General features: G+C 40.7%; 1 protein-coding gene across 1 annotated transcript in view; it reads left to right on the top strand.

Moving 5' to 3' along the window:
• LOC126416209 (PHAF1 protein CG7083) overlaps positions 1 to 15119 on the top strand; it is a 140289-nt gene that overhangs the window by 51377 nt on the left and 73793 nt on the right. The gene's annotated exons all lie outside the window — the stretch shown is intronic.

The raw sequence follows: 15119 nt of genomic DNA, 5'->3' as shown, positions 1-15119 counted from the left end.
GAAATGCCACAAGGCAAGCATTGATATTTGTATAGGATGAAAGGTGTATTGACAATGAGGAGACACCTAATGGACTACCGAGCGAGGTGGCGCAGTGGTTAGCACACTGGACTCGCATTCGGGAGGACGACGGTTCAATCCCGTCTCCGGCCATCCTGATTTAGGTTTTCCGTGATTTCCCTAAATCGTTTCAGGCAAATGCCGGGATGGTTCCTTTGAAAGGGCACGGCCGATTTCCTTCCCAATCCTTCCCTAACCCGAGCTTGCGCTCCGTCTCTAATGACCTCGTTGTCGACGGGACGTTAAACACTAACCACCACCACCTAATGGACTCATCTAAGAGGAGTTGGAGATACACTTCTGACAAATCAGTCATGGAAATGCAGTGGCCGCCTTATAATTTTGCAAGCTACTCATCGGTGTGTACCAAAAGGTATGTACCTATCACAGACTGTGCATTAATCGTGAAACAAAAGTCACTGCAGAGGCGAAGCTTACCCATCGGCTTCTTAATGGTGAATTATGACCAGTTGTGTAGCCCAAGAACTGGAAGAAATAGGCAGAATGACGTCAAGCAACACCAAATGGTCTTAATTCAGCCTTAGAGTTGCACTATGCGACAGGCATCTGCCGCGTCGGGGGGAAAAAAAACAAGGACGAGTGGACTCTGTCGTCATAAATTGGGTCTGAAAACGAGCAACACAGCTGAGCCCAGGAGAAAACAGAGACGAAACTCAGAGCAGATGGACTCCAGTTGCTGATATGGACCATGATCTGACACTAAATTTACCTTGTCAGCAACGTAGGAACGGAAAGTATTAAACACATCTAACCCAAACTGGTCGTGGTACGGGAATGATCCACAAGGGAAGTGAGGGTGCATACAGCAGATTTGGAACAGACAGGAGCAGGGAACTGACCTAGGATCGGAATCTGGCATTTATAGTTGCTAACCAACTTTCGTGAAACCTGTGTGAGGGGAAGCGAGCACGAGTCCATGTACGTTTGTGCATTTGCTAAAGTAACTGTAGCTCCTGTGTCTACTTGCATTTTTAGCAGTTTATTATACACAAGTCAATAAACAATTTTTTTGGAGAGGCAGTCACTGCAGAGGCAGTCACTGCAGAGGCAGTCACTGCAGAGGCAGTCACTGCAGAGGCAGTCACTGCAGAGGCAGTCACTGCAGAGGCAGTCACTGCAGAGGCAGTCACTGCAGAGGCACAGTTTATGTCCATCGGTACTACTGTGTCTGCCATGTTTGAAAAACAGCCCAACGCTTAGGGCACACAGCATGCTCGTGTTGGACGAAGCAGTATATGCAAGTTGGAAGGGGGGTGCACACCGCTGTTTTGATGTAGCCTGTTGCTGCTGTGGCCGTAACCAACACTGCCCCATGCGATGCCGAGTCGAAGGTTGTACTGCTGCAGTGCCCTCCCCATCTTTCTGAACACTTGCAGCATAACTAACAGGAATTGGCTGAGAAGCTTCTAATACCTCCCCCCACACAGCAAACTGATTCCCTGCGGCCTTGACACTTCAAAGGACTGTGCTATATTGAGCACATCTGTAAGCATTGGATCCTCACATTGAAGCACTTTTTCGCAGACTTTCCCATCCGGGGCCAGACAAATAATGTCACCATGCATCATACAATCAACATAGAATTCATGATGGGGACTAGTGACAAATTTACGATGATGGCTCAACCTGTGTAATTTTGCAGTCCAGACTTAAGATAGGTTTTGGCATTTCTGGGAATGGTAAAATTCTACACATATTATAATAACATGCCTCCTGTCACAGTAATAGGTTGAGAAGCATGCACATTCCATCAAATGACAAGCTAGCTAGTTCTTGGGGCACAGGTTGCCACAACTGATAAATGCACAGCGAAAGCCAGGCAAGAAAGAAAGCCCACACGGTTTGTATTGTCCATACGAAAAACTTGGAAATGTTGGCATAACCATGTCTTGTAGGAGTCCGTATCAGCAGCCGATTAATTGTATGCCATAAAGGGTGATGGTTGCAGTGATAGGAGAGTAACCTTCTGCAAACACACAGATGTCACTTGATTGAGAGCAATGGCAAGAGCCTGCTGTTGTTCCACGAAAGTTTGCTGCTTAATATGAGATGGAGTATTTCTTCCATCAAGACGTTTGTCGGGAGATGTAGCACTGACTTTAACACTAAGAGAAAATGTAACCCTCACTGGCTGCCAAGTTTGTTGCAGAAATAACAAACATGATTTATGGAACACAGTATACTTTATACAGCAACATGTAAGTTATAGGCTGAGCACTTGTTTGTGATCCCTTAAATAAAACCAGAGCATGTCAGGGGGCTGACCCAGGTGGCCTTGATAAGCAAGTTGGCGAACTGTAGGGAAATGTGATCCCTGAAATTGCACACATTATGAGTGTGAAGGTACATCATATGCAGTTTCATACAATAGGCACAGTAGTATATATTTACATTGTAGTAAGTCCATGGCATACCTAACCGTCTACAAATACTGCTGTAAAACATTACTGGAAGTATCCTGGGTGGGGTATGGTCCCTAATCTCATTAATTCCAGGATAGTTACATGAATAGGCTGCAGCATGGGTTATTGCAGTGATTTTGAATTGTCCTGTGTAAATCAGTTGCCATTTCTTACTCTTTTTAGTTAAGAGTAAGGACTTAACATGGTTTCTAACTAGTACTCCCTCTCCCACATGAAATTTCTGTATTGTTTAAAAAAACCCAAAGTGCTCTGAGGGCTTCTAACGTTGTGGTTGAATACATTTTCTCGCATCAAGATAAAATATGACTGGCAAATGCTTTAGTGTGACCCATAGGTTTGCAATTTATGTTCATTACTTGAAACAGACAGTTGCTGATGCCAATGGAGGAATCATCAGTAGGAAGACACAGCTTTTTGATTTTGTATGGGTTGTTTAATTTTATCAAATGCAGCCTGGCAATCTTTAGACCGGTATGATGGTACATATTTACTTAGCAAGTTTTACATAAGAATTTAATCTTTTCATGCTTAAATTTTGTTTTTGTAAGTCTGCATATATATTTTCTATAACATCAACATGATGTTAAAATGTTTCTGTCGGTATTAATAACTCGCCCACAAACAAGGTTACTCTGTCAAGTAACTCAAATCCTGGTACAAGATAGAGTGCTTTGATAAACATACTTGAACTAATGTCCAAGCCGGAGGGCAACACTTTAAATTGATAGTACCTTCCTGGATAGGTAAAAGCAATATATTTTATTTATAGAGGAATCTGCCAGTTGGTAGTATGGTTATCTATGCTAGTTAGACATTCAATTCTGTGGAATTCCTGAATCTATTCTGTTTCCTGGTCTGCTCCAGAATGATAAAATATTCCTAACAGCCCTGGCACCTAAAACAAGTCTACTATTTCCTCCTTGTTTCACTACTTTAAATAGCGGGCTACAATGTGGGCTTCTGGATAGTTTGATTACGTTCCTGTCCAACGGCTTTGCAAATTTCTTTGGTGACAGCAGGTATGTTTGCCCATCTACATCTACATTTATACTCCGCAAGCCACCGAACGGTGTGTGGCGGAGGGCACTTTACGTGCCACTGTCATTACCTCCCTTTCCTGTTCCAGTCGCGTATGGTTCGCGGGAAGAACGACTGTCTGAAAGCCTCCGTGCGCGCTCTAATCTCTCTAATTTTACATTCGTGATCTTCTCGGGAGGTATAAGTAGGGGGAAGCAATATATTCGATACCTCATCCAGAAACGCACCCTCTCGAAACCTGGCGAGCAATCTACACCACGATGCAGAGCGCCTCTCTTGCAGAGTCTGCCACTTGAGTTTGTTAAACATCTCCGTAACGCTATCACGGTTACCAAATAACCCTGTGACGAAACGCGCCACTCTTCTTTGGATCTTCTCTATCTCCTCCGTCAACCCGATCTGGTACGGATCCAAACTGATGAGCAATACTCAAGTATAGGTCGAACGAGTGTTTTGTAAGCCACCTCCTTTGTTGATGGACTACATTTTCTAAGGACTCTCCCAATGAATCTCAACCTAGTACCCGCCTTACCAACAATTAATTTTATATGATCATTCCACTTCAAATCGTTCCGCACGCATACTCCCAGATATTTTACAGAAGTAACTGCTACCAGTGTTTGTTCCACTATCATATAATCATACAATACAGGATCCTTCTTTCTATGTATTCGCAATACATTACATTTGTAAATGTTAAGGGACAGTTGCCACTCCCTGCACCAAGTGCCTATCCGCTGCAGATCTTCCTGCATTTCGCTACAATTTTCTAATGCTGCAACTTCTCTGTATACTACAGCATCATCCGCGAAAAGCCGCATGGAACTTCCGACACTATCTTCTAGGTCATTTATATATATTGTGAAAAGCAATGGTCCCATAACACTCCCCTGTGGCATGCCAGAGGTTACTTTAACGTCTGTAGACGTCTCTCCATTGATAACAACATGCTGTGTTCTGTTTGCTAAAAATTCTTCAATCCAGCCACACAGCTGGTCTGATATTCTGTAGGCTCTTACTTTGTTTATCAGGCGACAGTGCGGAACTGTATCGAACGCCTTCCGGAAGTCAAGAAAAATAGCATCTACCTGGGAGCCTGTATCTAATATTTTCTGGGTCTCATGAACAAATAAAGCGAGTTGGGTCTCACATGATCGCTGTTTCCGGAATCCATGTTGATTCCTACATAGTAGATTCTGGGTTTCCAAAAACGACATGATACTCGAGCAAAAAACATGTTCCAAAATTCTACAACAGATCGACGTCAGAGATATAGGTCTATAGTTTTGCGCATCTGCTCGACGACCCTTCTTGAAGACTGGGACTACCTGTGCTCTTTTCCAATCATTTGGAACCCTCCGTTCCTCTAGAGACTTGCGGTACACGGCTGTTAGAAGGGGGGCTACTTCTTTCGCGTACTCTGTGTAGAATCGAATTGGTATCCCGTCAGGTCCAGTGGACTTTCCTCTATTGAGTGATTCCAGTTGATTTTCTATTCCTTGGACACTTATTTCGATGTCAGCCATTTTTTCGTTTGTGCGAGGATTTAGAGAAGGAACTGCAGTGCGGTCTTCCTCTGTGAAACAGCTTTGGAAAAAGGTGTTTAGTATTTCAGCTTTACGCGTGTCATCCTCTGTTTCAATGCCATCATCCCGGAGTGTCTGGATAGGCTGTTTCGAGCCACTTACTGATTTAACATAAGACCAGAACTTCCTAGGATTTTCTGTCAAGTCGGTACATAGAATTTTACTTTCGAATTCACTGAACACTTCACTCATAGCCCTCATTACGCTAACTTTGACATCGTTTAGCTTCTGTTTGTCTGAGAGGTTTTGGCTGCATTTAAACTTGGAGTGAAGCTCTTTGCTTTCGCAGTAGTTTCCTAACTTTGTTGTTGTACCACGGTGGGTTTTTCCCGTCTCTCACAGTTTTACGCGGCACGTACCTGTCTAAAACGCATTTTACGATTGCCTTGAACTTTTTCCATAAACACTCAACATTGTCAGTGTCGGAACAGAAATTTTTGTTTTGATCTGTTAGGTAGTCTGAAACCTGCCTTCTATTACTCTTGCTAAACAGATAAACTTTCCTCCCTTTTTTTATATTCCTATTGACTTCCATATTCAGGGATGCTGCAACGGCCTTGTGATCACTGATTCCCTGTGCTGTACATACAGAGTCGAAAAGTTCGGGTCTGTTTGTTATCAGTAGGTCCAAGATGTTATCTCCACGAGTCGGTTCTCTGTTTAATTGCTCGAGGTAATTTTCGGATAGTGCACTCAGTATAATGTCACTCGATGCTCTGTCCTTACCACCCGTCCTAAACATCTGAGTGTCCCAGTCTATATCTGGTAAATTGAAATCTCCACCTAAGACTATAACATGCTGAGAAAATTTATGTGAAATGTATTCCAAATTTTCTCTCAGTTGTTCTGCCACTAATGCTGCTGAGTCGCGAGGTCGGTAAAAGGAGCCAATTATTAACCTAGCTCGGTTGTTGAGTGTAACCTCCACCCATAATAATTCACAGGAACTATCCACTTCTACTTCACTACGGGATAAACTACTACTAACAGTGACGAACACTCCACCACCAGTTGCATGCAATCTATCGTTTCTAAACACCATCTGTACCTTTGTAAAAATTTCGGCAGAATTTATCTCTGACTTAAGCCAGCTTTCTGTACCTATAACGATTTCAGCTTCGGTGCTTTCTATCAGCGCTTGAAGTTCTGGTACTTTACCAACGCAGCTTCGACAGTTGACAATTACAATACCGATTGCTGCTTGGTCCCCGCATGTCCTGACTTTGCCCCGCACCCGTTGAGGCTGTTGCCCTTTCTGTACTTGCCCAAGGCCATCTAACCTAAAAAACCGCCCAGCCCACGCCACACAACCCCTGCTACCCGTGTAGCCGCTTGTTGCGTGTAGTGGACTCCTGACCTATCCAGCGGAACTCGAAACCCCACCACCCTATGGCGCAAGTCGAGGAATCTGCAGCCCACACGGTCGCAGAACCGTCTCAGCCTCTGATTCAGACCCTCCACTCGGCTCTGTACCAAAGGTCCGCAGTCAGTCCTGTCGACGATGCTGCAGATGGTGAGCTCTGCTTTCATCCCACTAGCGAGACTGGCAGTCTTCACCAAATCAGATAGCCGCCGGAAGCCAGAGAGGATTTCCTCCGATCCATAGCGACACACATCATTGGTGCCGACATGAGCGACCTCCTGCAGATGGGTGCACCCTGTACCCTTCATGGCATCCGGAAGGACCCTTTCCACACCTGGAATGACTCCCCCTGGTATGCACACGGAGTGCACATTGGTTTTCTTCCCCTCTCTTGCTGCCATTTCCCTAAGGGGCCCCATTACGCGCCTGGAGTAATAATTGTGGTGGAAGGTCTTGGATGGAATGACAAAAGGTGGCATTCATAACCTCTGATTATTACAGGCCTTTCTTGAAGGAGATCTAAATACTTCAACAAATCCTTGTTAGATCAGTCCATTGATTATTGCTCAAATACATAGACTCAGTTACTTAATTCCCAAGTAATTCTGAATATGAAGAACCCCTGTTAAGCCAGGTTGCTGCTTGTTTGTGTAGTCACTCTCACTGCTGATAAATATTTCTTTCCTGCCTTGGCAGAATTTACTGTTGCCAATGTCAGTCTTTAGGATACATAATATAAAAGGTGTGGCAGTGAAACATGCGATTTTGGAACTTACACCAGCAATACAAATTTATTCACAGCTATTTGAAAGAAAACTGACAATGGCCAGGAGAGCGATGTGCCCCTCTGTAACTTCATCTGGTGATGCTTAAGGGCTGAAGATAACATGGCACCTAGTCAGTACCAAAGGGCCTTCAAAGCCTGTTCAGATGGTGCTTGTCTATGTGTATATAAAAGAAATATAACATAAATTTACAGTGCTTGCAATTAAAAATGTTTGTCACTTGAAAATATCATGTAGGTATCTGCCATTTTCCTGCACACACATTTCAAGCCTTTTACAGAAGCTAAGACTTCACATTTCACTGGGATGGCCCTGGAATTTGATTAACTTTGTCCAAATTTGATCCTTCAGTTCTTGGATGGTATGTGGTGGCTCACACCACAGTTATCAGAGATTTGAAATGAGAAATTCAGTACATGATTTACTGCCCATCACTCAACAATCAACAACCAGGAATATGAATTCTATCATTACATTTCCAGCTTAATAGGCAGGTGAGCCTTTAATTTATACTATGATATCTGGTGTCTACAACTCCCAGAATCTTGAGAGTTACTGGCGTGCAAGTTTGGTACCTTTACATATTTGCATATTCCTGTAAACAAATCAGCAGAGACCACATTAACTGCACAGCCTGTATCCAGAATCATGATGATCCAAACATTGCCTAGATACGCAATAATTGCGGACGCAGAATGTGTATCATTACAGTGACTACTCACTGTATAGCGGAGATGCTGAGTTGCAGTTAGGCACAAGAAGAAGACTGTCAAACAAGTAAGCTTTCAGCCAAAAAGACTTTCATTTAAATAGGACAACACACGCGTGTGTGCGCACGTGCCCCCCCCCCCCCCCCACACACACACACACACACACACACACACACACAGTTTCCAGCTGCCGAGGCTGATAGTGTGTTGCCTGGTTCTGATGGAGGCCTTTTTTTTGTTGAAAGCTTACTTGTTTGACAGTGTTTTTGTTGTGCCTATCTGTGGCTCTGCATCTCTGCCATTTGCTAAGTAGTAATCTATCATTTTCATAATATTGTAATTATTTCATTCTGAATTTTCCATTGTTTGATCATTACAGCGATTTACATGATACTAAAGTTCATCGCTAATGTCATTTCCATTGTTGTAACGTGTTAGGTGAATCAATCTGTCACTGCCCCAGCACCACAACTGTCGTCTCAGGGCATAATGAGGGCACAATTAGTTCTCATTTACAGAGGTAGATGGTCAATTGTTCTCATCCTCCACTCTCTTGTCAGGGGTCCAGCCGCACCAATTATGGTCAGATTGATGGTTTTGCCATCTATTGTACCACTGATGATGGTTTTGTTTGCATGGTCAGAGTTGTGTTTGTGGTCTTGTCTTGCCTGTTTATGCTCATTAGGATAGTTGTGGTGATTGTTGTTATTGTGCTGTTCACTCGGCACATTATGTTGCTCGGTGCTATATGGGCGATGATATTGTCAGTTGACCTGCTGTGATGTTATTGTTGTGGTTTCTCACACTGTCTATTCCTGCTTTTGTGTCTTTGTTAATTAAATCAGTGGAATAAAGTAGGACATGAACTCCTACATTTGACTCTTGTACACTTACTAATTTCTCTCTTTTATATCTCGGCAATTTCACTTTAAATGTTGTGATAAGATAATGAGATGAACCGATATCTTGTTTTGGTGTTACCCTTTTTGATGTACATTCTCAGACTGCCCTGTCAGGCATGAAGTGGTTCCAGGTTGGGAAGATCCTTGAAGAGTCTTTCTTGTATCCCTTTAGACCAGTACTTCATCAAAAAAGACTTGATGTAAAGATTGGTTCATCCTCCATAATATATGGTGATTCTTGCAACAATTGAGTCATCATCTCCAGGATGTAGCCAGGACTTTGTCAAAGGGAGGGTCCAATATGTTAAAGAAGACCTTAAATAGACTCATGTTCTTCATTTTATTGTGAAAACACGTTTATTAGTATATTTATTTATTTATTTTAAGTAAGTAATTAGCTTTTGGTAGCCTTTGTACAAATAGTATCTGATCTATAGGATTAAGGAGGAAATTGTGGGAAATTAAATATCTCTTTAATTCACAATATGTTAACTTTACTCTATTGCTACACCAATTAAAATGTGAATATAATTCACTACCTCTTTGTAAACAGAATGTAAGTCAGTCTTCTAATGTAAGATTCACTATAGCAGAGCACAAAAATCTTATTATTGGGTTGAATAATTTATAATGTTAAATGGCTTCAAATCTCTTTTGACAATAGCTATCACTCTCCTACTACATCCTTTATTTAAATTTACAAAGTATTTGAAACCAAGTCCGAACTTCATCAGCACATCAGAGCATCCAAAGTTTCTCACTTTAAACTCAAATTTTATTTAAGTAGCTTTCATTTCATTAAAATTTTTCAATTTCCTTAAGTGACCAAGAACTCTTCTTTAAATTATTATTTCAATATTGAACTTGAAACTAAAGCAACTAAATGTATGTATGAAACAAAATGGAATACACAAATACTATGAGTTACAGTTTTGGCCCCGTAACACTGATTCACACATTAATTTCAGCTAGACTTCTAGTGTATTCGACCTTGCGACCTCATAAATGAATTTTTGTTTATAAACTTATAGTCTTTGATGCCAGTAAACTCCTCTACAATGTAAAATAGATGATGTCATTTATATTTATTTACTAATATGTTAAGTTGTGACATTTGGACTTGGATTATTACGAATGAGACATTTCACAGCAAAATGTTGTTGTTATAGTAAAACTTGAAGAAATGCCATATTGCGATTCCACAAGTAAGCCATCTTTGTGCACAGATACATAGTAGAAAATGATGACCGTTAGATGCCTTCCAATGTAAATATGGCTTTTAGTGTGGGGAGTCTGGGAAGAGATGTTTGGCTCACCTTTGATGCAACTTGTTGTATTTAAGCAGAGAGACTGCATCTTTAAGAGAACTAGAATCTCCAGGAAAGAAAGGAATTTGGAAGGAATTGTCCCAACCTGACATTAGCCTAAACTGAAAATGGGAAACCACATAAAACCATTTTCAAAGTTTCCAGTGGATGGATTTGAACCAGCTTGCATCATGAATCCAGGGATTGCTAGCTCAATGTTCCAAGGTGCAGAGCTACCCTAGTTGGTGGAGAGTTCAGAAAAACTGGTTGTTGTACATGTGTCAAATAAAATAAAATGCATCACAACAAAAGATGCACATTTTTCCTTTAATGGTGCATGCTTCCTCATCTGATAGTACAAGAATGCATACATATTTTAAGATTTAGTTGTGCAGGGAATTTGTGGCTCCAGTTACCATAGTATAAGAAGAGTGTAGACGGACTTTCGACCGGGGGGGGGGGGGGGGGGGCATATTTTTGTTGATTGACACTATATATGTAGGCAAATCCAAGTGTTTTTTTATTCACTGACTTTAATTTATTGTTATTTGTAATGATATTTTCTGTTCTACTGCCCTGTGAAATATTACAACCCTTAAGTCCTGCTAGTTTCCGAACAATGACTCCTGTGCTAACTATAAACTGCTATAGAGAGATAATTAGGCTATGTTCGTAGTGCGTACATATTTTTAAGTTACATAATGCTAGTGGGCAAATCAGAATTGGTTTTCCACTTCTTTGTTGTTACAGACTTTACCAAAATTAGAAGTTATCAGAACAACATACAGCACAAGATCAATCAACAGGAGCACTAACATTAAATTCAACTGCAGATAAAAAAACAGGAATAGCCAAGAGCCGATCGTCTTGTCGATATATCAGTAGCTTAAATCTGTCAGTGGCCTTGTTGACTTTCGACAGTGCGTATACTTTTATTGTGATATGACTGAAAATCAGAATATAAAGGACAATCGAATGGTTTTAGTTTGAGACCATACTGTCCAGAATTGGTATGCAACTGAGGCAAAATTTCTGTGGGCATTGAAACAATTGTCCCACCAATGCACTAGGTTGAAGATACCTGTTTGGTAAAACTCTGTGTCCTGCTACATGAAGAAGTCAGTGACTGCCTGCTGCACATGCTTGTCTGGCAGGAATCAACAATTCTTCAAGGCCTTTATTAAGGAACAAAAGGCTTGTAATCGCATGGGGAGAGATCACGACCGTAGAGCAGATGCTCAAGCATCTCCCACTTGAGTTGGTGTTCTGTGTTATGACATATGTGATTTGGTGATGTGCATCATCATGAAGCAGCACTACTCTCGTCACACAATCTACAATAGCAATATTCGACAGACAGGCTGCTACATACACATTCTTCATTCTAAGATGGGTGTCTACTGGTGTTTGTCCTTTGGCAGCCAAGGGAAGAATAACAGCATGTTGGTTCTGTTTGGATGCATTTGGTAATAATGTCGTGATTGTTCACGTTTCCATGTTTACCGCAGGCATGTTGGAAAGATACGAATGCCACACTAAGCCCTTGCTTACATATCTGTGCTTATATACCTGCTTCAGAATCGCTCTGTGTTGCATATGCACTGCACTGTCCTCAAACGGAAACTTCTAATCACTCCTTATACCTCTCTGTTTCATTTTATGGCAGCTAGGTTGTGTGTAGTTTCATATTACTTGCAGGCTATTAGACATCGGTTTGGAAGTGTACATATTGTCAAGATTTGGGTGTAAACAATACATTATCATGGATTATATCCTTTACATTGGCTGATTCTTTCCTTACAGCTTCTATCTATATACTTACGGCAGTACACCATAGTGAAAATCTTTATCCAATTTGACGATGACCTTACATAACTTGGTTTGAAACTGACTGGCTTAGCAATCCATGTCCAGACATAACCTCTTCATTTATTTTGCAGATGTCTATTTGGTATTTTTCACTTATGATCTTGGCTATTTGTGTGTCTATTTTGTTCTCCAAACTTCAAATTCATCTGCAAGTGTCTGCCTTTGGAATTCACATTGCTTGTGCATCCTTTTCTCTTGTTTAGCAGCTATTGCATTATTTACTGTTTCTCAAAGATGACAAACATTTTAATACACCGTATGCTGTGCTTTCTTTTATTTCTGTGACGTCATTACCTTAATTTTTGTATGGCTTCTGGTAGGTCTATTCAATGAGCTTGCTTTAATTCTGAAATTTCAAGTGAGATTTCTGTTGCCCCTGTGTCTTGTTTTTATGATAAAGCATCCTATGTGCTGAAATTTCTAATGCCATGACCTCTTGCTTTTCTGAAACATCTAACATCATAGCATCTAAGAAACAAAAGTTTTGCCTACATTGTTGACAAATCTGCTTGCTTTGTCAAAATTTTGCTTACACTATTTAAGATGTGGACATCATTGTAGTTATTAAATCCATTTTTTGGACTAGTTTAGTCAACTGATCATTCATTTGATTTCCCTGAGTCGTAGATTTGCCTAATTCATGGTTAGACTCTACATCTTTTTCTCAGAAGGATGCATGTTTTTTTCTACCTTTACCATAACATTGAAATTAATAAAAATTTTCTAAAATTTTTGTTCTCACAATGAGAATAATAAATAACCAAACCTATTAATATTTTATATGTTTGCCAACAATGCTGGTTATGTCAGTTTCACAAGAAAGAACAGTCTGACAACACAGTCATATTCTTTGTGTGGCGTGCAAATTCCTCCAGCTTAGACATATAAAAATTGCTGATTACAATGTCTATTTTATAACATAAGTTATGTGCAACTGCTAAACTGAACTTCGAATGAGTAGTAACCAAGGTAGTACAGGAATAAGTAAAATTTTCAAACTTGTGGTCAAACTCCACGAGTGGAAACTTTTCTTCTTGGCATGCCAATTTTTAGTTTTGTCTGTGTCCTTTTTGGGTAATACTTTTTATTTCCTGGCAGATGTCTTCCACTCAGAACATTAGAATATGATTTTCATGAAACAGAAAAAACATCATTAGTAATTACCAGTTATTTTACATAATTTCAAATTATTTTTCAATGTAGAATTATGGCTTACATTGTTTATCATGAAGGCACGATTTAGTTGTAAGTTATATAGAAATGGATCTTTGGTTGCAATGTGACACACAGAAATTCCATTACACATTACAGTAACTCCTTCTTTACTCTTCTCGCCATGAAATGAAAACTATTAATTATTGATAAATTATATCAGTGCTCGAAATAATAATAGGATATTTCAATAAAAAAATCTACTCACCAAGCATCAATAGGGGAACACCCACAGAAAAGGTTTAACTTTTACAACGTTTTGCAGCCAGTGGCTCCTCTTCTGGCAGGAGAATTGAAGGGGAAGGAAGAGGGCTGAAGGAAAGGGACTGGAGAGGTTTAGGGGAAGGGTTACAGTTCAGGAAAGTCACCCAGAACCTGGGTGAGGGGAGACTTACCGGATGGGGTGAGTAAGAAAGACTGATTGTTGGACACTGCATCAGACAAGATTTGAAAACCTGAGAACTTAAAGGTGGAAGACAGGGTAATATGCAAGACAGAGATTACTACTAAACTGTTGGGCGTGAGTTAATGAGAGTGAAAAGCAAAGTGCATTGTTCGTAATAGAGGTGGAACAGGGGACAGCGAAAAATAGATAAGTCAGAAAATAAAAGATCTACAAAACTAAAATGGAGTGAAGAAAAGAGTAGTTGCCGTGAAGAAATGCTGAGGCAGAAGGAATTAACATAAATTAAGACCAGGCGGGTGGTGAGAACAGAGGAAATGTTGTAGTGCTAGTTCCCACCTAGTCTTGAATGTATTAATCAACTACTTCGACAAGGCCATGACTTCGTAAAATCATGCCATGGAATGAGATCTATTCTGTCTGAGATTTTTCCCAGCATACCTAGAATAGCATTTTTGTCACGTGGGCCTTCCAATCTCCACAATATCCTCGTTAGACACTATGCTCCTTTTGCACCCATCTTCGTACCTGATGGCTCCTACCCCTGTGACCGTTTCCACTGCAAGACTTGCCCTATGCACCCTCCTACCATCACCTATTCCAGACGTGTAACTGGCAAAACATGTACTATCAAAGGGAGAGCCACCTGTGAAACAACACATCATATACCAGCTGTTATGTAAACAATGTTTGGCCTTTTACATCGGCATGACTACCACCCAGTTATCAGTCAGGATGAATGGGCATAGGCAGAGGGTATATTCAGGAAACACACAATACTCTGTTGCAGAGTATGCTGTACAACATGACAGTCATGACCTCGGTGCCTGTTTCACCACAAGTGCCATTTGGATTCTTCCCCCAGAAACCAGTTTCTCATAACTCCGCCAGTGGGAACTGGCACTACAAAATATCATTGGTTCTCGCCACCTACCTGGCCTTAATTTACATTAATTCCTTCCATCTCAGCATTTCTTCACAGTAACTACACCATTCTTCGCTTCATTCTAGTTTTTAACATCTTTCACTTTCTGACTTATCTATTTTTTGCCATCTCCTGTCCCGCCTCTGTTACGTACACTGCACTTAGCTTTTCACTCTTATTAACCCATGCACAATATTTTAGTAGTAATCTCTGTCATGCATATTACCCTGTCTTCCACCTTTAAGCTCTCAGATTTTCAAATCCCACCAGGGATTTACCAACACCACCACAGTCACACCAAACCTCAGAGTTAACAAGCTAGCAAGTGAATCACATCTTAGTTCCAGCATTTCTGTAAATTAATAGGTAAAACCAGTTACAAAATTAAGGCTACATTCTAAATTCTTAATACATTAATTGTTCTCATGTGGCAAATTTGTGTATTTCTCAATTAGATTATGGTACATTGTAAAGGGGTTGTCACTATTTAGCTGCCTTGAAATGACTATTAAGTG

Source organism: Schistocerca serialis, chromosome 8 (genome assembly GCF_023864345.2).
Source record: "Schistocerca serialis cubense isolate TAMUIC-IGC-003099 chromosome 8, iqSchSeri2.2, whole genome shotgun sequence".
Taxonomy (NCBI): Eukaryota; Metazoa; Arthropoda; class Insecta; order Orthoptera; family Acrididae; genus Schistocerca; species Schistocerca serialis.
This window is presented reverse-complemented; position numbering and strand designations above follow the sequence as displayed.